The following is a 25616-nucleotide window of genomic DNA, read 5'->3' as shown; positions in this document are numbered from 1 at the left end:
TGCTCTGTTACTGTGATTTTTCACAAGCTTTAATATTCAGCAGGTTTCTGTCAAGTATTTCAGGGACACCATTAACCATCCTATCACCTAAAAAAAGGTGTTGATGGGGCGCCTGGGTGGCGCAGTCGGTTAAGCGTCCGACTTCAGCCAGGTCACGATCTCGCGGTCCGTGAGTTCGAGCCCCGCGTCAGGCTCTGGGCTGATGGCTCAGAGCCTGGAGACTGTTTCCGATTCTGTGTCTCCCTCTCTCTCTGCCCCTCCCCCGTTCATGCTCTGTCTCTCTCTGTCCCAAAAATAAATAAAAAAACGTTGAAAAAAAAAATTTAAAAAAAAAAAAAAAAAAAAAAAAGGTGTTGATGGTGTCAACTGTGGACAATAAACTCATGGGAAGAGAAAAGCCATAGATCCCAAACTCGATGTTTGCTTGTAATTCAAGAGCTACAAAACCATCACTACACAACAAAAATAAGCATTTAGAACCACGGGTGAAATGAATGGATGTTCTTTTTATAGTTCCTTTTGTTAAAATGCAGCAACGGCTCCTTTCAACAGGTATCCAAACATGCAAGGGAAAGCAGAGACAAGAATCACTCCCTTCTTTGAGAAGTGATTTTAATATTTTACAAATGTCACATTGCATTGTCTTTATTTACTTACCTGTTTATGTTTTGTATATCAGGTTGTAAGTTTCTTGAGGGCAGAAACTGTATCTTACTCCTGTCTCTATACCAAGCCTAACACACTGCCTGACACTCAGTAAAAACTCAATATATTTGCAGGATAAATGAACAAATGAATTATTACCTTAATAATACCCCTTACCAATTGGGGGCTTTTTTTTTTTTTTTTGCATATATACATCTGTTACTCCCACACTAGATTGTTGACTCTTTTTACCCTAGTGCCGGACATCTAGTAGATACTCAATAAATAACTGATGAGTGAAGATGATAACAGGGAAGAAAGAAAGAGGGGGAGAGAAAGAAGCACAAAGAGAGTGGTGAGTAATCATGAAAGACAACTTGTAGAACCTGTTGGAAAATGTTCAAGCTAAATACTGCATTGGTGAAATGCAGCAAAATCTTAGCAATCATAGATTTATTTAACTTTCATGTTTTCAACTATTTGAGAACATCCAGAAAGGTCCCTGACATACAGTAATGTGTAATTATGCTGAGGATGTGAACAGAATGCATTTACATTTCAACTTTGTACACAAAAAAAATGGTCATATAGCTGGTTAGTAAGCCTATGTGAGTAACCAGCAGCCTCGCTGCAGCACTGAGTTCTTACTCTTTACTCCAATCATTTACCAGAATATTGCTATAGAACCTCAGATAATTGAGATATAAACAAACGATCTCCAAGCTCAACTGACTGTAAGACTGTAAGACTACCTTTTTGTAGTAAGCTCCTATCCACCCTCTTCAATCACTGTTTCATCCCTCTCCACGTTCTTCAAAGCTCCCCCACACCTACTCTTTTCCTTACAGTTTTAAGGAAACAGAAGTCATCTGTTACAGACTGCATTGTGCCCCCCCCCCAAAACACATAGGTTGAAGGCTTGATGTCAAAATGTGACTATTTGGAAATAAGGCCTTTAAAGTGATGAGTAAGTAAAAATTAGACCCTTGGAGTAGGCTTTGATCCAGTCTGACAAGTGCCCTTATAAAGAGAGGACATTAGGACACAGGAGAGACACCAGGGATACATATGCACAGAGAAAAGGCCATGTGAGGACAGGGAGACAGTAGCCATCTGCAAGCCAAGGAGACGGGCCTCGGGAGAAACCAAACCTGCCGACACCTTGATCTTGGACTTCTGGCCCCCAGGACAGTGAGAAAATTAATTTCTGTTGTTTACACCACCTGGTTTGTGGGAATTTGTGATGGCAGCCCTAGGAAACCAACTAATACACCACCATAGAGGAAATCCTCCAATAGTATAAGCCAGAGCTAAGGGTCTAAGCTCTGAAATCAAACACTTTTGGATTAAGACTTTGGTTTTACTTCTACTTAACTCCTGTTTCCTCATCTGTAAAATAGGGATAATCATACAAACTTCATGGGGTTACTGTGAATATTAATCACTTACTGTGCCAACCACTTAGCATAGTACCTAGTACAAACTCAACACAGAGTAGACAGCAAAGCCTACTTGCATCTCCTTTCTTTTTCCAATCAAACATCATCAATCAGACCACTAGTACTCTCCCTCCCACTAAGTCATGGCCATAAGCATTCAAATAAACTCTAGAATCTCCCTTGTTAAAGGGAAACAAAAACTCTCTCCCTTGACCTGACATTCCCCTCCAGCACTGGCCTCTCTCTTCAGAGCCAAGATTATAAAGAGTTGTGTATACTCTCTCATTTCTCCATCACTTCCAATTCTTGGACTCACTCCTGTCAGGCTTCCACCACCACCACTGCCCTGAATGCCCCTTTCCTACCATCATCTGGAGCCTCCATGTTGCCACATCCAATGGGCACTTTACCGTCATCATTTTCCTGGTTGTTTTAGCCCATTCCATACAGCCAATCCCTTCCTCTTTGATACACCCCCATGGGCTTCCCAGCAACCCCACATTCTAGTCTTCCCCCTTACTGCTCCAGTGCAGCCCCTCACTGAGCTCCACTACTTCCTCCATTACTTGATGTTTAATGTGAGAATTCCTCAGGGCTCAGGCCTAGATTTTCTGTTCCTCTGTCTCCATATTCTATCCACAGGCAACCCCACCCATCCATAGAGCCTGCAGCACGATCTATGCCAACTACTCTTAAATTTGTATCTCCATCCCAGATGGGTAGCCCTTCTGAGTAACATACCTCATCAATTCAATTTCTCTACTTAGGGATCTTACAGATATCACAAAGGCAAACATGTTCCACACTGAACACTTATCTCACCCTTTACCCCCCCCCCAAAAAAAACCTATTCCACCATCTATACAATCTACAAAGTCACTCCAACAAAGTATTCTGAGAATCATCCTGACAGCTCCTTTTCCCTCTCTCTCACACCCTTAATCCAACCTGTCACTAAATCCTGTCAATGGATAATATACCTCCAAAATATATCTCCAATCTGTCTTCTGTTCTTTATCTTCATGATCATTACTGGGCACCATCACCTCCCCATCAATTGTGAAAGCCCCTTATTCATCTTCCTGGTTCTCTCTTGCCTCTCTCCAGCTCTTTCTCCTCAGAGCAGTCAAAGAGATTTTTCTAAAATATAAACTATCTCAGGGGCACCTGGGTGGCTCAGTCAGCTAAGCATCTGACTCTTGATTTCAGCTCAAACACTTCAGCTCAGGTCATGATCTCGCAGTTTGTAAGTTTGAGCCCTTCATCAGGCTCTGTGCTGACAGTGCAGAGCCTGCTTGGGATTCTCTCTGCCCCACCCCCATGCACTCACATGTATGTACACACACACACACTCTCTTTCTCTCTCAACATAAATAAACTTTAAATAAATAAATAAATAAATAAATAAATAAATAAATAAATAAATAAAATAAATATAAACTATTTCATGCAAATCCTTCAGTGGCTTCCCATTGCCCTCAGAACAAAATCTAAAATCCTTGACATATTATACCAGGTCCCTGCCTACCTTCCAACTTTGCATCATACCTTAACAGTCAGACATACTGGCTCTTGCTCCAGTTTTTTGAAATGGCAAAGCTACTTTTTACCTAAAAACCTTTATATGTACTTGTCCCTCTTCCTACAATGCTTTTCTCTCCATGTTTGTCTGGCTAACTACTACTTCTACTTCAAGGCTGACTTAAAATATAACTTCCTAATGCAGGTCTTCTCTGACTTCCCTGTCTAAACTGATTCCCTTTCCTCCACCTTCATTTTGCTCTGTCATCATACCCTATGCTTTTTTTTCCCCATAGTTAACACAATTTTTAACACATATTTTGGTGATTTTTTTATTGTCTCTTCCAAGTGGACAATAGGCTCCAAGAACTAGGTCTTTTGTTCTCCATTATATATCCCTGAGTGCCCAAGGAATGCTGAATTTGCTGGGTCCCAGAAAAGATGAAAGGAAAGAAGGGAGGGAGAGGGACAGTGGCTTTTCCCAGTGGTTAAACTCTATTTCTTTATGAAAATAGCCAAGAAAGCCAACTGTTAAAGCTGTGATAAAAATAAAGAAAACACAGAAAGGAATCTGAGAAAGTGATGAATTTTATCCAGGTGTATGCAAGTCTAATCTCTGCTCTGCTCCTAGCCCCACCATTTGCTAGAAGCTTTGCTACATGTGGAGAGAAACATCCACAAGGGCAAAATTCGGCATTCATTTTAGGCATATACAAATACTTCAACAAAATTAAGATCATATAGTACATAAGTTTTAAATCATTTTTTCTTTAAATCTTAAGTATTTTCCTATGTCACTAAGTATTTTTAATAACAACCCATTCCTATTTTTAAATTTGTATCAATCTATGCTTATTACCATAAAAGTAAAAAATTCATATTAAGTTCAATGAAGAAATAAAAATTAACTAAAGGCGCCCTATTCAGAGATAACTATACTTAACATTCTGGTGTATTATCCTTCCAGGAAATTTTCTTTGCATAAACTCAATTTACAAAATTGGGATTATTCTGTAGCTTTAGAATCTGTTTTCCTCACTTTCTATATCAGAAATACATTCCTACATCATCACTTTAATGTAAGTACATTTTATTTATGTAAGTAAATTGTAATTTATGTCACTGATCATCTATCTGTGAGATTTGGGGTTATTTTTCATTATTCTATTCAATGCTGCAAAGAATATCCTTTCAAACATGTGCACACATCTTCAGCTATCTCCTTAGAATACATTTTTAGTCACAGAATTGCTGACTCAGACAAGAAATACTCATTTTAAAGCTTTTCATAGGAATTAAGACATTTTCCTTCAGAAGGACTGTTTCTCTTTATATACCAGTCATGCACACATGAATAATAATGAACAATGTTTATTGAATGTCCACTATTTATCAGGTGCTCCATACACATTATTTTTTAATCTTCACAATAATATTATGGAGTGATTATTATCATTTCCATTTAATGTTGACTAAACCAGGGTGCTTGGATGCCTCAGTCAGTTAGGCATCCAATTCTTGATTTTGGCTAAGGTCATGATCTCACACTTTGTGAGTTTGAGCCCCAGGTCAGGTTCTGCACTGACAGTGTAGAGACTGCTTCAGATTCTCTGTCTCCCTCTCTGTCTGCCCCTCCCCTGCTCATGCTCTCTCTCTCTCTCTTAAAAATAAATAAACATTAAAAACAAATAAATAAGGTTGAATAAACCAAAGCTCAAGCATAACTGACTCACCCAAAACACAAAACTAGTAAGTGGCAGATAGTTTCCTGGCTAGAAGCCAGGCTTCTCCTTCAGGCCACACTGTTCTTTAATTATTCTTACGAGCTTAATAATATTTAATTTCATGATATGGAAGGAAATATTGATATTTCCCCTATTTCACTATTTGAGGATTGTGTTCTTTCCAGTATTTCATTGAGGAACACTGCAGTGAGCAGATGAAATATTAAAACTAAATGAGTTTTACTTTTGTTTTTAGAAAACACAAACTGATACTTGTTTACTTCATTGGTACCACAATTTTCTTCTTGAAAAATCAAATCCTGTTAATCCTTCAAGGCCCATCTTAAGAGTCACACCATTCATGACTGGTTGACTCTAGACATTCTGGTTGACTCCAGACATTATCACCATCTCCCTTTTCTGACTGACTGCTCAGAGCACTCATTATCTGCCTCAAAAATTTTGTCACTTCATTATATAAATTTATCAGTGATAATAAACTGGTCCAGATGGTTCTAAATTAGTTTCGTGTTTGCAAATATAGTAACCCTAACAATACCTTAATACCTTTGAGGATATAACTGTCTTATATACCATTTGTAATTCCCTTAGAATTTGTCACAATGCTAAGTACATAAGAGATGGTTAAAATGTTTAACACATTTCATCTTTAAAATGTGATGTGATGTTTAACACAGCGGTTAAAATGAATTAAAGTTTAAATGTCACCTTTGTTATATCCTATTAATACTCTCTAAATAAATTCTTTAAAACGCTAATGACATTTATGCAAATAAATAATTTCTAGATAAAAATGTGTTAGTAGAAAATGTAAATAGTGGAGGTTTACTCAGTTTTCCTGTGTCTCTTGTGTGAACACAGAACATAAGAATGCAGCCCAGCTGATATCTTGATTGCAGCTGGTGAGACTGAAGCAGAGAACATAGCTTCACCACATGAAGACTCCTGAAAAACTCAAACTGTGAGCTTCCTTCAACAAGCAAACCAAAATGTACCTAGGATCTAGCTTCGTTTACTTTTTTGTTTTGTTTTTAATTTCTAATTCTTATTTTTTTATTTTATTAATTTTTTTCTTCCTCCAATATGACAAAATGAAGGAATTCACCCCAAAATAAAGAACAGGAAGAAATGACAGACAGGGGCTTAATCAACACAGATATAAGCAAGATGTCTGAACTAGAATTTAGAACCACGATAATAAGAATACTAGCTAGGGTTGAAAAAAGCATAGAATCCCTTTCTGTAGAGGTAAAAGAAATAAAATCTAGTCAGGACGAAATTAAAAATGCTATAACCAAGAAGCAATCTCGAATGGATGTCATGATGGCAAGGATGGACAAAGCAGAGCAGCGAATCAGCGATACAGAATATAAAATTATGGAGAATAATTAAGCAAAAAAAAGAGGGAAACAAAGGCAAAAGAACATGACACAAGACTTGGAGAACTCATGACTATTAAAAAGGAATAACATCCAAATCGTAGGAGTCCCAGAAGATGAAGAGAGGAAATGGAACAGAAGGTTTATGTGAGCAAATTATAACAGAAAACTGACAATCTGGGGAAGGACAGACATCAAAATCCAAGAGGCACAGAGAACTCCCATTAGACTGAACAAAAACCAACCATCAACGAGGCATATCATAGTCAAATTCACAAAACACACAGACAGGAAAGGAAAGAATTAGGAAAGCAGCAAGGAAAAAAAGTCCTTAACCTATAAGGATGACAGATCAGGTTCGCAGCAGACCTATCCACAGAAACTTGGCAGGCCCAAAGGAGTGGCTGGATATATTCAATGTGCTGAATCAGAAAAACATGCAGCCAAGAATTCTTTATCCAGCAAGGCTGTCATTCAAAATAGAAGGAAAGATAAAGAATTTCCCAGATAAAAACTAAAGGAGTTCATGAGCACTACACCAGTCCTGAAGAAATCTTCAGGGGGACTCTTTGAGTGGAGAAAAGACAAAAGAAAACAAAAAAGACCAAAAGCAACAAAGACTAGGAAGGACTGGAGAACATGACCAGAAACACCAACTCTACAGGCAACTCAATGGCACTAAATTCATCTTTCAGAATTCACTCTAAATGTCAATGGACTAAATGCTCCAATCAAAAGACATAGGGTATCAGAATGGATAACAAAGTAAGACCCATCTGCATGCTCCTTACAAGAGACTCATTTTAGACCTAAAGACACCTGCAGATTGAAAGGGGATGGAGAACCATTTATCATGCTAATGGCTGTCAAAAGAAAGCTAGAGTAGCCATATTTATATCAGACCAACTAGATTTTAGAATAAAGACTGTAACAAGAGATGAATAAGGGCATTATATCATAATTAAGGGGTCTATCCATCAAGAAGATCTAACAATTGTAAATATTTATGCCCCCAACATGGACGCACAAATATATAAATAAAATAATTACAAACATAAAGAAACTCATTGATAATACTACCATAATAATAGGGGACTTCAATGCCCCACTTACAACAATGGACAGATCATGTAAACAGAAAATCAACAAGGAAACAATGGCTTTGAATGACACATTGGACTGGGTGGACTTAACAGATATATTCAGAACATTTCATGCTAAAACAGCAGAATACACATTCTTCTCGAGTGCACATAGAACATTCTCCAGAATACATCACAGATTGGGTCACAAACCAGCCCTCAACAAGTACAAAAAGATTGAGGTCATACCTTGCATATTTTCAGACCACAACACTTTGAAACTCAAAATCAACCACATGAAAGAATTTGGAAAGATCATGAATACTTGGAGATTAAAGAACATCCTACTAAAGAATGAATGGGTTAACCAAGAAATTAAAAAGGAAATCTAAAAGTACATGGAAGCCAATGAAAATGATAACACCACAGCACAAAACCTCTGGGACACAGCAAAGGCAGTCATAAGAGGGAAGTATATAGCAATCCAGGCCTTACTAAAGAAGGAATAAATGTCTCAAATACACAACCTAACGCTGTACCTAAAAGAGCTGGGGAAAGGACAGCAAATAAAGCCCAAAACCAGCAGAAGAAGGGAAATAATAAAGATTAGAGAAGAAATCAATGATATCGAAATAAAAGAAAAATATCAATGAAACCAGGAGCTGCTTCTTTAAAAGAATTAACAAAATTGGTAAACTCTAGCCAGATCGATCAAAAAGAAAAAGGAAAGGACCCAAATAAAAAAAATCAAGAATGAAAGAGGAGAGATTACAACCAACACTACAGAAATACAAACAATAATAAAGGAATATTATGAGCCATTATATGCCAACAAATTGGGCAATCTGGAGGAAATGGACAAATTCCTAGAAACATATAAACTACCAAAACTGAAACAGGAAGAAATAGAAAATTTGAACAGACCCATAACCAGTAAAGAAATTGAATCACTAATCAAAATTGTCCCAACAAACAAGAATTCAGGGCTGGATGGCTTCCAGGGGAATTCTACCAAACATCTGAAGAAGAGTTAACACCTATTCTTTTGAAGCTGTTCCAAAAATAGAAATGGAAGGAAAACGTCCAAAGTTATTCTACGAGGCTAGCATTACCTTGATTCCAAAACCAGACAAAGACCTCACTAAAAAGGAGAACTACAGATCAATTTCCCTGATGAACATGGATGCAAAAATTCTCAACAAGATACTAGCAAACTGGATCCAACAATACACTAAATACGTTCACCACAATCAAGTGGGATTCATTCCTGGGCTTCAGGGCTAGTTTGATATATGAAAATCAATCAGTGTGATACATTACATTAATAAAAGAAAGGATAAGGACCACATGATCCTCTCAATAGATGCAGAAAAAGGCATTTGACAAAATACAGCATCCTTTCTCAATAAAAACCCTCCGGAAAGTCGGGATAGAAGGATCAAACCTCAAGATCATAAAGGCCATATCTGAAAGACCCACAGCTAATAATAAGGAAGACACTTGTTGGGACGAGCACTGGGTGTTATTTGTAAGTGATGAATCACTAAATTCTATTCCTGAAATTATTATTATACTATATGTTAACTAACTTGGATTTAAATTTTAAAAAATAACAAAGGCTTAAAAAATGTAAATAGTGCAGAAATTTTTTCATAATTTATTTTCCACCCATCTCTCATATTTTCCTCCCAACTCCAAATAATCATTTCCCTTGATATATTCCAAAATATTTATAGGTTCTTCATTATCATTTGCAAAATTTACTCATTTTTTCTTCAAGTGGACCACTCATTTTCCTTCTCATGACTTGAACCCTAAACATTATGGGTAACTGTCTTGGAGTTGTCACAATGTCCTGCAGACAGCTCTGAGATGCAGTGTGAGTTCCCACCTACACCAACGTGTGACCTCAAGCAAGTCACTTAATATCTCTGAGCCTCAGGGGTTCTTGTTTGTCTGTTTTGATTTGTTCTGTTCTGGTTTTGCCAAATGAGAAATTAAAATAGTATTTCCCCCATATTCTTTATAAGCTGGTTATTAATGTTATAGACTTGAAAGCATATACCCTAATTCCATCTTAATTTTTATTGGTTTCTTCTGCTGCTACATAAAGTCCAAGACTTAATGGATTTGCTGTCATTGTTCCCTTTTAAACTATTCATCTTCTTTTCAGCTAAGCTTTCACTGAGAAATGATAGACATAAATAAAGAGGCCTGGACATACTTTACAAATTTGGAGTACTATAAATATTTACCACAATGGTTGAAGTAAAAAAGTATGCCTCATACCTTTTTCATTTCTTCTCATAATTAGAGGATCAGTAAAGAATCAGACATCCTTCTTAATCACCTTGCATATCTTAAGAGATGACTTTTTTGTCTCCCAGGTCCTTAAGATTCTACTTTTTTTTTTTAATTTTTTAATTACATTTATTTATTTTTGAGAGACAGAGTGAGACACAACACAAGCAGGGTAGGGGCAGAGAGAGAAGGAGACACAGAATCCAAAGCAGGCTCCAGGCTCTGAGCTGTCAGCACAGAGCCCAACGCAGGGCTCGAACCCACAACCGTGAGATCATGACCTGAGCTGAAGTCAGACACTTAACCAACAGAGCCACCCAGGCGCCCCATTAAGATTCTACTTGTTGGTCCAATTGGTTCTATCTAGAAATCAGCTCTAAAATCTACTCTCTTCTCTAACTGCACTGACATCACCTTAATTTAAGCCTGCAAAAGCTCTTTCCGAGATTATTGCTGTGATATCCAGACTGAAACCCTTAAGATCCCTTTTTCACAAGATCTTCCAGAGTGATGGTTCTAAAATGCAAATATTCCTCATTTCCTGCTGGTTGAAATCCAAGCAATTAGCTAGAAGAGTCCAACATGAACAGATCCCTGTTCATCTGTCAAGCTTCAACTGTCTCTTCCATATGTATCACAGTGTAGCCATAATGACTTGCAAAAATCCCAATTCATATTGCTCTTACCCTTCCATAGTTTTGTACACTATTGTCTCTGCAGGAATGCAATCCATACTTGTCTGCCTGGCCAACTCCTAATAATTCTTCAAAGCTCAGTTGTAACCACTTCCCCTATAGATAACTAACCCACCTACCACAAGATACATCTCTTTGGTGCTTTCATAGCACACAAGGCTTCCCTCTATCACAGCACTTATCACTATATTCTATAATCATTAACTCATTCGCTGTCTCCTCACTAGGCTATCAGGTCCTTGAGATCAGAAACTGTCTCTTTCATTTTTGCATTCCCAGAATTTAGTAAGTACCTGGTTCTAAATAAACGTCTGATGAACAAGAATGAATGAATGAATTCGTATATCACATGATTCTTGGTAGCAAAGCTGTTTCAAATTTATATGCCTTTCATGGGCTGGTTTTGGATCTTGGATATGACACTAATTCCCTCTACCTCTTCTTCCTATTTCTTGTAGGAAGGACAATTTATATCACAAGAACTACTGTATCACCTTCTTCCACAGTCCCCAGTTCCACCACTAGCCATCTTGGGGATCTGGTTGAAAGTTGACTAAAGGGCTGAGGATGGACTTGTGTCTACACAGATGGAGAGAGAGAGCAAAAAATTACCTACTCCAAGAGTCAAGAGGAACAGACAGAAAGCCCCGCTCTAAAAATTTAACTGTGTGAGAAACCAGGCATGACCTTATAATCATAGGACAATATGTGCCCCATTCTCACCTGACCAGCTCAAGGAACAGAATCAGGGCAGAGGAATATAAATAGCCCTTATCCTCTGAGTCAGTCGCAACTGAAGACTAGAGCTATGTACCCCCAGGTTCAGGAAAGTGAGATACCCTCCATTGAAGCATACCCTTAGGAAGGATAATTGGCAAAAATAATTTCAGGAGAAGTAGAAAATATACAGGGCTTGGCACAGCTAAAATTGGTCCTAATCTATTCAGAATAAATTAGGGTCACTTCCTCCATTACATAAGGACCATAGAGAACTTCTGAGGGCAGAGGTGCCAGACTAGCCCATTTGAAGACACAACTTGAAGCTCTGATATTGGTAAAGAAGTCAAGCTGAGGGAACTTTGGTTGGGAATAAAGCTCTACCAACAGACCAGAATTTAGAGTCTTGTCTACTGCCCACTGAGCCTAAATTCAGCTCGTTGCACTTGAAAGTCCTCCTTGTATTAATGTCTGTCTATCCTTTATTTTCATGTGGAGTTTGGGGTGATGGAGTTAGGTTTTGGTCTTTTTATTTGTTTACTTTTTACTATGGAAACTGTAAATACGTAATAGTAGAAAGAAAAGTAAAACAAAGCTTTGTACCCAACACTACACTATCACATTTGTTTTTTCATCAGACTATGCCACTTATAAATACTTTAATATAATCTCCAACTAATAAAGACACATATAATTGAATACTACCACCACACCCAATAAAATTCACAAATAAATCTCCTAATATCAGGGGTCAAACAAGATTTGCAAGGGGCATTTCACGAATTGCATCTGCATCCCTTCATCATTCCCTTCTGGTATCACAACTTCATTATGCACTCACCAGGCTCCTAAGGAGGCTCTAGAACACAGAGAGTTTGGGCCTGTGGTCTCATCTGCATTTCTGCCCCACATACCAGCTCCTCCAAGCCTCTCAGTATTTATTTCATTATATACCTGTAATTGTCTGCAGCTACAAGACACATCTCAACCCTGTTCCTTACATCACCTCCAACAACTGGAGCTTTTCACACACAAAAAGTTCCATTTTATAGACAGAAAGATGGAGGAACCAAGAGTTAAAAGCAGAAAGACTGGGGTCAGCTAAATTAAAACCTAGCTGTCAGTTGAATTCAGGCTCTTCTACTTACTGACTATGAGAACTTGGGTAAAGTAATGAACTTCTATGAGCCTCAATTTCCTCACCTATAAAATGGGGATAATGATATCTGTCTCACAAGGTTGCCACAAGGGTTTTTAAATATTACATTAATAAACTACTTAGCACAATTACTGGCACATAGCAGACAATAAATTGCAACTATAATTAGCAGCCACACGTGGGATCCTTCTCCTTTCCCTTTCCCAGTCCAAAACTCTGAACCTTAAAAAGGAATAATCTGTGGAGTAAGGAAAACACAGCAGTGATATTTCATCAACAAAATTAAGCATAACCTCCTACACACACACACACACACACACACACACACACACACACACAATCTACTACTGCATTTGGTACTAAAATCTAGTTTTATATTCAGAGACCTATCATTTTTAAAGAATAAAAAACAAATATAGCTAATAATAAAGACATTCCAAAGTGGAGATGTGAGGAGAACAATTGTTTGGGAGGTCTAGCAAGAAACCAAAGCTCTTTGCAAATCTTTGATCAAAGGATGATCCTTCTTTGAGGAAGGTCATCCTCTTCAAATGAAAGCAAAACCTCATAAAAAATACAAACGAAGAGTGATGGAAAAGGATACACCTATTTAGAGAGCTAAAAGAGTCAAATCTCCCTTCAAAAGCAAAACAAAATTCAAATGTCACAAATTTCATTGTTAATTCATCCAAATATTCATATACTTACATATATGTTCCTCAGTGGGTTTTAGTTCCAGGTGGCAAACATTACCTGGAACTTTCAGCAGACAGGGTAGATCAGCAAAGAACACTCCTGTTCTTTGGCAAGTGAGGCCAATACCATCAACATCATTACATTGTGTATCATTACATTCTCATCATCAATTACATTTGTATAGCCATTTACATTTTTTAAAGCACTTCCACATACATTATTCAGTTACATTTCTGTGCAGTTAACTTTTAAGAAACACTATATGTCAGGAGTTGAAGGTAATTTTAGATATCAAGTAAAAGTTAGGCAACAAAGGGAAAGGAAAAAATATCAATATTCTTATTCATTAGATATTGATTGAACACTCACTATGTGCGAGGAACTTTGAACTGTGAATAAATCAACAATAAGAAAGACATAATCATCGTCTTATGGGTCACAATAATCCCAATAATAATTCTAAATTCTGAGTATTTACTTTGTGTCATAAACACAAAAACAATAGTATTACTATTATTATTCCCATATTACCAATGAGAAAAACCAAAGCTCTGGAGGTTAACTTGCCAAAGGTCACATAGGAAGTAAATGATAGAGCCACTTTCTGACATGTCACCTATAAAGAGAAACAACTGAACTAGTTGTAGCCCACCATACATTTTTCAGCACTTTTTTAAAAAAACACATAGATACATAAAATCACCCAGTGCTTTCATGCATGAATTAGTGAGACCTAAGCACTTGCCAAGTAGAAAATGTCTTAACATGGAAACACTGCATTTGCCAGAGATGGGGCACTTGTAATAAAGAAAAGGGAAAAAGCAATGTATTCAAGTCAAAAGAGAAGACTACTGTTCGAGTTTTTATTGCACTACTGGTCAGGAGAGTTTGTTCTAGGAACTATGAAAGATTCCATGCTGTGATGGAGAAAATGATAAAGGCAGTGAATTTCTTCAAATTGAGTGTCGTGTTGGATATTAGCAATGATCTGACATGGAATATGGAGCTCCATTCTATTTTAATGCAATCAAGTCAGGTTATAGAAGTTTCTTTTAAAAGTTTATTGAGCAACCTCCTCAGATCAAGATTTTGAAATTGAAGAACCTAAGAGGCCAAATCTTAAGTAACTCCCACCCCACCCAAAGAGAGATTCACAAATTTGTATCTTCCTTCTGATGTGACATCTGAATACTGTACTTGAAACTACAAGGGTGAGGGTGGAGGGTGGGGAACAGGAGCGTCACTGATTTGTTCAAGGAAATATAAACCCAGATACAGATTTAGCAGATGAAAACTAGAGAATGTTTTAATCTATCACTACTAAACTGTACTGCACTCTCTATAATCACAGATTTTTGAGGAACTGAGGAACTATGTGGTGGAAATAATGTCAGAGATATACAGAGGCTGATGACTATGAATCATTTATGTTTCTACATCTAAGTACAATACTCAAGACGTATCTGAGTTATCAACCATCAATCCATCAATCAATCAATGTGGCTCCATTTTAAAAGGAAAGGATTGCGCCGAAAATAAATTCTACTACCTAAGGAAATATAGATATCCCAGAACTGCCTAAATAAGAAGATGAATTATAGACAGCACTGTCTGGAAATGTAAATGTCTGGCTACATAGACAAACTCTAGGAAATATCTGGGATCCTGCTTTTCTGTTAAAGTACACTGTCTTTCATGAAAGTCCAAGCTGAGATTCATGACCCATCAGGGGTTAAAAGTCAGATGTGCCATGACTCAGAATACACATGGTAATTCTCAAAAATAACTCAGTCCAGGGATGTCTGTGTGGCTCAGTCGGTTCAGCAGCTGACTCTTGATTTCAGCTCAGGTCATGATCCCAGGATGGTGAGATCAAGCCCCATGTCAGACTCCATGCTGAGCATGGAACCTGCTTTCTCTCCCTCTCCCTCTGCCCCTCCCACACACATTCTCTCTCAAAATAAATAAGTAAACATTTTGAAAAAAAGAACAATTCAGCCCATCATACAATATTTTCTCTAACTTGATCAAAATAGAGCAATAAGTAAATATAAAAGCATAACTCTTTAGAAACTCTCTGAAACTCTTAAAATTATAACATGTCTTTAGTATTTACTATGTTCCAGGCATTGTTCTAAGCATTTTAGCCTTTTAACTCTTGTAAGCCTCACAACAAGCTTGTAAGATAGATGCTATTTTATTCCCCTGCCCTTCTTTTTTCTACATATGAAAAAAATGGGGAATTTACTATCAATTTTTTTAAATCATGCAGTCTACATATAATTTGTTCTTTCACTCATGAATATCAGCAGATATTCACTGGGGGTCAACCATGTGCCAAACAGACAAGTAGCAACTGACTTGGCGGAATCCCAGGCCAGCAGCAAGGAAAGCTGAGAACCAATGATTTGTGTCTCAGACATAACAGTACATGAGACAGCTATAGCCCCTGATCTCATGATGCTATGGTGAAGTATAAAAGACCAACAAAGAGAACAAGAAATTGTTCTAAACATCTATAAAGAAACATACAAGAAACAAAAAGAAACATACAAGCAGCTACAATAGAGAACAAAGAAAGCAACAGGGAATGCTTTCTTTACATAAGGTAGTTTAGGAAGGCTTCTAAGAAGAGATTGTATCTAAGTTAAGACACAAGAATGAGAAGGTGCTAGACATGAAAAAGTTGGAGAAAGTTACTGGGTTAAGACCACAAAGTGAACACAGTCATCCAAATCATAGCATCTGGAATGCCACCAAACTACAGTAAAAAGACTTTTTTTAAAGACAAGAAGAAAGGGACAACAGGCCACAAGACACACAGCAACATGATATTGGAAGCTTGAAAGCCAGTAGACAAGTAACAACTGACTTGGCAGAATCCCAGGCCAGCAGCAAGGAAAGCTGAGAACCAATCATGTGCATCTCAGAATTCTCAAAAGACATGGAACTGGCAGTACCAGATAGCTCCAGAGCTAGAGATGCAGGGAAGGAATGGGAGCTATAAAAAGAGGGATTGGCTGAAAGCTATTTAAGAAGCAATTGGGTCCTTACATTTTCTCCCCTACCTCAGCCCTGAGAGAGTACCTCTCCCCAACTCGCTGGATCTAAAGTTTTTTGTCTAAAGAGAATATACAACAGAGGGTCTCTGGAATGGAAGAAACCAAACACAGTTGAAGACCAAAGTAACTGACCTAAACCAAGGAAATCTGGCGGCTATATGAAGTGTGAATACAGAATACAGAACCAAACCAAGCCCTGCCCTCTAATACTTAGCAGCCAGACCCTCACTCTCCATGCTGGAGAATGGAAGCTCCTTTGTAAATCCTTCCTTCTGTGAATCTGACCAATCAAAGAGGAAAGACCTGAAGATAGATTGTGACGTCAGGGGTTCCCAATAAATGGCTCATCAAACGCACAGGTTAGCTTCTTAGTCTGAACCCTTAACTGTGAGTAGATAGTAAAGAATGGCCAACCATCTAAAATAAAGCCTCTAACATGGAAGACAGGCAAGAAAGAACAGAAAATCAACTGTTTGGAGAAAAAAAGAATCTATGTAGAAGAAAATCTTCAAAAAAAAAAAAAAACTGTTATTACTGTCAGAAACATGAAAGATTCCACCTATGAATAAACGTTCAGGTGCTATAAAAAAATACACAGAATAAAAGAAAACAGAATTCTAATAAATTAAAAGAACATGACTGAGGAAATTAATAATTAACAGATGGGCTAGAAGATAGAGATGAGAAGATTTTCTCAAAGTACAGCAGGAATAGACAAAGTAAGAGAGAAATATGATCAATCCAGGAGGTCCAACATCAGAATAAAGGAGTTTCAGAAAAAGGCAATAGCAAAACGAGAGGAGTTAAAAACATTAACAAAATTAATTAAGAAAATTGTAGGGGCGCCTGGGTGTCTCAATGGTTAAGCAATCGACTTCAACTCAGGTCATGTTCTCATGGTTTGTGGGTTCGAGCCCTATGTCAGGCTCTGTGCTGACAGCTCCGAGCCTGGAGCCTGCTTCAGATTCTGTGTCTCCCTCTCTCTCTGCCCCTCCCCCATTCATTCTCTCTCTCTCTCTCTCTCTCTCTCTCTCTCTTAAAAATAAATAAACATTAAAAAAGAAAGAAAATTTTAGAAAATAGATTAAAAAGACCCATCACAATAAATAAAAATAAACACATAATAAGGCATATCATAGTGAAACGTCAGAAACTGATGGCAGGGAAAACATTCCATAGGCTTTTAAAGACGTTTTTTAGGGCCACGTGGGTGGTTCAGGCTCAGTCACTTAGGCATCTGACTTCAGCTCAGTCATGATCTCATGGTTTGTGAATTCGAGCCCCACATTGGGCTCTCTGCTATCAGCACAGATCCTCTGTCCCCACCCCCCCGTCCCTCCCCTGCTTACATTCTCTCTCTCAAAAATAAACATTAAAAAAATTTTAATAAAAACACAATAAAATAAAGACTTTTTAAATTTACATCAGAAATCAAAATGGCTTTGGATTTCTCAAAAGCAATACAGGAAGCAAGATAAATAATGAACTCTGAAAAAAATTATTATGAAAGTAGAATTCTATATTTTGGCAAACTATAAATCAAGAATAAAGGCATACTTAGACATTCATGATTTCAAAAAATTTATTTCCCATGCGTCCTTTAGCCTGGAAGAGACCCAGTTGTACATCAGCATAGAGGGCCATCTGTCACTATGAAAGCACTGTGTGTAGCTCAAGAGACAGACTGTCGAAAGATGTCATCACCAAGAGCCCTACAGCCAATATACTGGATTTTTAACCCAAAGCAGAATATCTGAGAGACTGTGGCCCAGATTCTTAATTTGTTCTTGAATGAGTAAAGTTCCTATTCTCTTCCACAATCTCCTGAAACAACTAAGGACACTTATTTTACTCCCAAAGAAGTGTTCTTCCTTGACCTACTTCTAAGATCTAGAGGTAGACCATGTGAGCTTAAGTAAAAAATACAGAGTAACCCACTCCCTAATCATTTTTGCCAAAAGTCCAGGTCCTGAAACACAATGCCATATCTGCCAAAAGCCCCAACTGTGGTGAACCCTGCTTTCCTTGGACTGACTCCTGACCTTGCTCAGAGATGTCCCCCAGGAGGGGCTCTCAAGGACACCAAATTCAGACTGTGTCCCAGACACTATGTTTGGCTTATTTTCATAAAATGAAAGACAGCTCAGAATTATGTATATAATTTCAAAAAAAAAAAAAAAAAAACAATAAATGCAACACATAAATACATAAGCACAAAACAATAAATACCCAAATCTGGGTACCTACCACCCAGATTAAAAGGCAGTACATTCCCTACCTTAACCTGTATCCAGCTATAATTTCATTCCCTTGCTCATCATAGAGGTATTGACCCTTCTGTTAGTCAGTCTGTTGCTTTTCTTTATCATTTTATCCTGAACATGTGTATAGCATATATAAACACTACATTATTTAATTTTTACAAACTGAAGAGCAGGGGGCCTAGGTGGCTCGGTCAGTTAAGCATCCAACTTTTACTTCGGTTCAGGTCATGATCCCACGGTTTGTGAGTCTGAGCCCTATATCGGGCTCTGCACTGACAGCACAAAGCCTGCTTGGGATTCTCTCTCTCCCTCTCTCTGTCCCTTCCCCACTCACGCTCTCTCTATCTTTCCCTCAAAATAAATCAGTAAAACTTTAATAAATAAGTAAATAAAATTTAAAAATAAAAAACTGAAGAGCAAGCACAAACCCAATGGTGAAAGGAAAACACAATATTGCCACTGATTTGGACACTCCCATATTTACATGTTTTGGTCCTTTCTGAATGGCAACAAGAAAAAAGATAGAATAAAGGGGCTTTCTAAACTTCACTTTGATACAAGCACAGCCTGTTTCTAAAAGCAGCAGCCACTTACTCAAGAAATGGATTTTAAATACCAAAACATAGGTTTTCTTTTTAAAAAGTCAGGTTAAGTTGCTAAAAGAGGAGGATTCTGGGAAGAGGGCAATGACAGCAGCATTGTTTCTTAATCAAACCAAGCCTCTCCATTAAAAACAAATCAATGACAATGACAAACCCAAAGACCGGCTGACAGTATCTGTAACAAAACTGGGTGGCAAGGTGGCCCCATGAACCAAGTATGAGAGGAGGGAACAACTTCTGACAGCTACATGCCCACGTGACATCAGCACCCATGCTAAAAGACCCAAAAGGAAAGCCTTTGAACTTCTGATGGTCCTCTGAACAAGAACTCCTAAATTGTCCACAGATACTCAGTAGAAACTGTGGTGGCCCAATCTGAAAGCCAAAGTCAAAGCAAGAAGGGTGTTCTTCAGATGATAAGACCTGATAGTGATGATGAAGCAGTCTCAGCTCTAAAAACTAACAAACCAAGGCAACCGTCAAGATAAAGCCCTGTGCTCAGAAGAAACTGCTGGAAATAGAATCCCAACCGAACAGTGTAAGGATATGAAATGCAGGAGAGAAAGAAAATCTGAGTAAGAGTGGGGATAGGAACCAAGGAAAGTAGTTGGCAGAAAGTATATGAGGATATTTTGTATCACTTTGCAAAAACAAAAATGAAAAAAAAGAAGAGAAGCCCTAAAGTTATCCAGACCTCCCCCCATTGAAATTATAGAAAAACCTATTTTGCTTAAAAAATGAGCAAAAGAATATTCCATACGAATTTATCATAGGAAAAAAGAATAGGGAGCAGAGACATGTGCACTAATCAGATGAAAACTGTTAACCTAATATTTCAAAACAAGCTGAAGGAAATTGAGCTGTGTTACTGAACACACTGAAATTAGCTAACTAGAGAAAAGAGAAATTTTTAAAAAGGTGAAAGGACTCTGGAGAGAATTAGAAATAAAATAAAAGATATTTTAAAAATGAAGACTAAACCAGCAGAAACACAGGAATAAATAAACACAATGGATAATGCTTAAGAAAAATAAACCATGGAAAAAGAGAAATTCTTAAAAATGAAAAAGAAATTAAGGGCTTTGGGTTATGATAAAATAAAGCCCTACCAATAATCCCAATTCCTCTCACATAAAGCAACTACAAAGCTTAGACACAATGAAAAACTCCCTGAAGGTAAAGGAGAATGGATTTCCAGTCACCAAGGAGGACAGGAAGACAGGCAGCTAAACCAGTTTAAGCTCCCATCTCCAAGGCTTTTAGCCTGGGGCTAAGTGCAATCCAGGCAGCATGCACCGTGCTGAAGGCAGACATAGAAAACCCACAATCTTTTTGGCCTAGGGAACCAGATAAGGAATGTTGGCAAGCTGTGAATGCTGGCTGGTGACAAAGCAAGAGGAGGAACCCACCAAAAACAAAAAGAGCAGGACGGGGTACCTGCAAACTCCAAATATTTACCGCCCTCTCTAACACCTGAACCACACAAATACAAAGCAGACTCAAAGCAGCCTAGTTAAAGATAAAAGATCTAAGCAGAGTAAGAGGTTACTTCATAAGTAACAGAGTCTGCGGTTCAAGCCCAGCCAAGAAAATGACCTACTAATATAAAGAAAACATTCTTCATCAGTGGGAAATGACAGAATCCAAAGTATCCACAACTTCACATTTATAATGTCCAGGACAACAATCCAAAATTATCCAATACAAAGAGCCAAGAAAATGAAACACATTTCTTCCGAGAAGAAAAGAAAATCAGTCTAGTTCCATCATGAAATGAAACAGATATTGGAACTAACAGGCAAGGTATATGGCGACGGCTAGAATTATCTTCAATGAAGTAAAACAAAACATGCTTTCAGTGCATGAACCTCTAATCAGAGAAATAAGAAGTCTCTGCAGAAAAATAAGAATAATTAAAAAAGAACAAGATGGAAATTCTAGAACTGAAAAATATAATTTCTGAAATAAAAAAATTCACTGGATAGGCTTAACAGCCAAATGGACATGACAAAGGAGAGTATATGAACTTGACAACAGATCATCAGACAGTATCCAAGATTGAAGTACAGAGAAAATAAAAGATTGGGGGGAAAAAATGAACAGAGCTCCAGAGACCTATTAGATAATATTACACAGTAAAATTATGGGTGTGTAATTGGAAGGAGAGGAAAAAAAGAATGGAGCAGAAAAAATATATGAAGAAATAACAGCCAAAAATTTCCCATGCCAATAGAGACCCATATGATAGTCAAACTGTTAAAAGCCAAAGATAAACAACGTATCTTGAAAGCAGCTAGAGAAAAACAACATATTACATACATAATATGCACGTATTGCAATTGATGGCTAAATTCCCCTCTGAAACATGAAGGCCAGATAAAATATTATCTTTAAAGTACTGAAAGAAAGAAAAAAAAAACATCAAATCAGAATTCTATATTCAGCAAAATATTATTCAAGGATGAAGGCAAACTAAAGACATTTTCAGAGAAAAGAAATCTAAGAAATTTGGTCACAAGCAAAGTTGCACTACAGAAAAGGCTAAATGGAAGTTTTGGGGTAGAAGAGAAATGATACCAAACAGAAACCTGAATCTTCAGAAAACAATGAAGACCATCAGATATAACATATCTCTTGGAAAATACAAAAGACTGTATTTCCTTTTTCTTCTTAATTTCTTTATTAACCGTATAACTTAAACCATATAACATTAAAATCATAACATTGCCTTGTGGGGCATATAACATATGTAGATGTATTACATTTAATAACCATAAAATAGGGGCACCTGTGTGTTTCAGCCAGTTGGGCATCCGACTTTGGTTCAGGTCTGATCTCAGCATTTGTGAGTTCAAGCCCCGCGCCGGGGTCTGTGGGAGAGCTCAGAGCCTGGAGCCCGCTTCAGATTCCATGTCTCCCTCTCTCTCTGACCCTCCCCCACTCGTACTCTCTCTCTCTCTCTCAAAAATAAACATTACAAAATTTAAAAAAAACTATAAACTAAAGAATGATATGGGTATTAAGGGTACAAGATTTCTATATATTAGCTAATGTTGGACATGATTAATTGTATATTAGCTGTGAAAAATCAAGGATGTGCATTCTAAACTTTTTTTTAAAGATTTTTTCAGTAATCTCTATACCCAATGTGGGGCTCAAACTTACAACCTCGAGATCAAGCGTCACGTGCTCTAATGACTGAGCCCGCCAGGCACCCCCAGGATATACATTCTAATTGCTATGGCAAACTTTACTTAAAAATGCAAAAGACAATATCTTAGAAGCCATAGGAAATTGGGGGTGGCTGGGTGGCTCAGATGGTTAAGTGTCTGACTCTTGATTTTGGCTTAGGTCATGATCTCATGGTTGGTGGTTCACGCCCCATATTGGGCTCTGAACTGACCACACAAAGCATGCTTGGAATTCCTTCCCTCTCTCCCTCTCTCTCTGCCCCTCCCTTGCTCACATGCTCTCTCTCTCTCTCAAATAAACATTTTTTAAAAATTTTTTAGTATTTATTTATTTTTGAGAGAGAGCACAAGCCGGGGAGGGGCAGAGAGAGAGGGAGACACAGAATCCAAAGCAGGCTCCAGGCTCCGAGCTGTCAGCACAGAGCCTGGCATGGGGCTTAAAACCACAAACCACGAGATCATGACCTGAGCCAAAGTCAGACGCTTAACCAACTGAGCCACCCAGGTGCCCCTAAATAAATACTTTTTAAAAACAGATTTTAGAAAAGAAGCCAATAGGAAATATTTAAAGACTACAAGGCAATTAATGGAAAATATATGCCACAAAAATAGTAAATAAAAGTAGCCTGGAGTAGCATTATTAATATCAGACAAGTAGATTTCAAAGCAAAATATATTAACAAGAATAAAGAAGATACTTCAAAATGATAAAATAGAAGATTGAATAGGAAAACATAACAATCATAAATAAGTATGAGCCCAATAACAGAGCTGCAGAACACATGAAGCAAAAATTGGAAAAATAGTTTCATAATCATAGTTAAAAACTTTAATATGCTTTTATCAACTGATAAAAAAACTAGACAAAAAATAGCAAGGACATAGATTTAAACACATCACTCTACAACTACAGAATACTCATTCTTTTCAATTATACAGGGAATATTTACAGTATAAACCACATTCTGGACCATAAAACAAGTCTCAATGCCAAAAGATTGAAATCATATGGATTGTGTTCTCTGACAAAAATGGAATTAAGTTAGAAATCAAAAACAATAAATAAGATGACCAGGAAACATTCCAATTATTTGTAAATTAACACAATACTAAAGAAACTTGGGGTCAAAGAAAAATTATGCTATAAATTAGAGAATATTTTGAACTAAACAATTATGAAAATACAGTCCATCATAATTTGTGGAACATGGTTAAAGTAGAGTTTACAAGGAAATCTGTGGCTTTAAGTGCCCGTATTAGAATAGCAGAAAGGTCTCAATTCAAAAATATAAGCTTCTAATGGAGTACTATGTGGCAATGAGAAAGAATGAAATATGGCCCTTTGTAGCAACGTGGACGGAACTGGAGAGTGTTATGCTAAGTGAAATAAGCCTTACAGAGAAAGACAGATACCATATGTTTTCACTCTTATGTGGATCCTGAGAACTTAACAGGAACCCATGGGGGAGGGGAAGAAAAAAAAAGAGAGACAGAGAGAGAGAGAGAGAGAGAGATTAGAGTGGGAGAGAGCCAAAGCATAAGAGACTCTTAAAAAATGAGAACAAACTGAGGGCTGATGGGGGGTAGGAGGGAGGGAAGGGTAGGTGATAGGTATTGAAGAGGGCATCTTTTGGGCTAAGCACTGGGTGTTGTATGGAAACCAATTTGACAATAAATTTCATATATTTAAAAAATATAAATATACATATATATGTGTGTGTGTGTATATATATATATATATATATATATATATATACATACATATATATATAAGCTTCTACTCTAAGAAACTAGAAAAAGAAGAGCAAATTAAATCCAAAGTAAATCAAAGAAAGGAAATTGTATAGATAAGTGCAGAAATCAATAAAACAGAAAAACAGGCAAACGTTAGAGAAAATAAGCCAAATGCTCACTATTTGAAAAGATCAACAAAACTGATAAACCTCTAACTAGATAAGTCAAGAAAAAAGAAAGAAATGTAAATTGCCAATATCAGAAATGAAAGAAAGATATAGCAACAGTTTCTCCAGATATAAAAAGGATAAAGGGATAAGAGGGATTGTTAAAAAAACTTTGTGCCAATAAATGGACACCTGGACAAATCTAACAAATGGACAAAACAGACATATTCCTTGAAAGACACAAAAAACAGAGGCTCATGGGTGACTCAGTCAGTTAAGCATCCGACTCTTGATCTCAGCTCAGGTCATGATTTCACAGTCATGGTATTGAGGTAAACGTCAGGCTCCATGCTGACAGCAAAGAGCCTGCTTGGGATTCTCCCCCCTCTCTCTGCCCCTCCCCTGCTTGCATGCGCACGCATATGCATGCACTCTCTCTCTCTCTCTAAGTAAATAAAATAAACATATTTCTAAAAACACACAAAGAACAAAACTGACAAAGAAGAAATTAAAACAATAATAACAAAAAACTTGAACACCTCCAAATCTATTAAATTCAACATAAAATTTAAAATTTTCCCACAAAAAAGGAAAAAAAAAAGGCTCCAGTGGCTTCAGTCATGGATTTTATCAAAACTTTAAGGAAAAATAGGGGCACCTGGATGGCTCAGTCGGTTAAGCATCTGACTTCAGCTCAGGTCATGATTTCGCGGTCTGTGAGTTCAAGCCCTGTATCAAGCTCTGTGCTGACAGCTCAGAGTGTGGAGCCTGCTTCGGATTCTGTGTCTCCCTTATTAGCTGCCCATCCTCCCTACCACACTTTGTTTATCTCTGTCTCTGAAAAATGAATAAACCTTTAAAAATTTTTTTTTAATTTAAGGAAAAATGAAGATCAATTCTATACAAACTCCTTCAGAAAATACAGAAAAGGAGAAGACTTCCCAACTTATTTTATGAGGACAATTCTATTTTACTCTGATTCCAAAACCAGGTAAAGATACCACAAAAAAAGAAAACTATAGACCAGTATCTCTCAAGAACATAGATAGAAAAACTCTTAATAAAATATTAGCAAATAGAATACACCACCATTTTTAAAAGATATACATAATGACCAGATGCAATTTATTTCAGGAATGCAACAGGTACAATATTGTGAAAGGCTCAAAGCATTCTATGTAAAACCAATAACCAAGCAAAGATGTCTGCTCAAATAA

The 25616-nt window shown here is 37.3% G+C and overlaps 1 protein-coding gene across 21 annotated transcripts in view; it reads right to left on the bottom strand.

Annotated features, from left to right (window-relative positions):
* UNC79 (unc-79 homolog, NALCN channel complex subunit) overlaps nucleotides 1-25616 on the bottom strand; it is a 266052-nt gene that overhangs the window by 225629 nt on the left and 14807 nt on the right. The gene's annotated exons all lie outside the window — the stretch shown is intronic.

This window comes from Leopardus geoffroyi, chromosome B3 (assembly GCF_018350155.1).
Source record: "Leopardus geoffroyi isolate Oge1 chromosome B3, O.geoffroyi_Oge1_pat1.0, whole genome shotgun sequence".
Taxonomy (NCBI): domain Eukaryota; kingdom Metazoa; phylum Chordata; class Mammalia; order Carnivora; family Felidae; genus Leopardus; species Leopardus geoffroyi.
The sequence above is the reverse complement of the archived record's forward strand: the minus strand, read 5'-3'. Positions and strand labels throughout refer to the sequence as shown.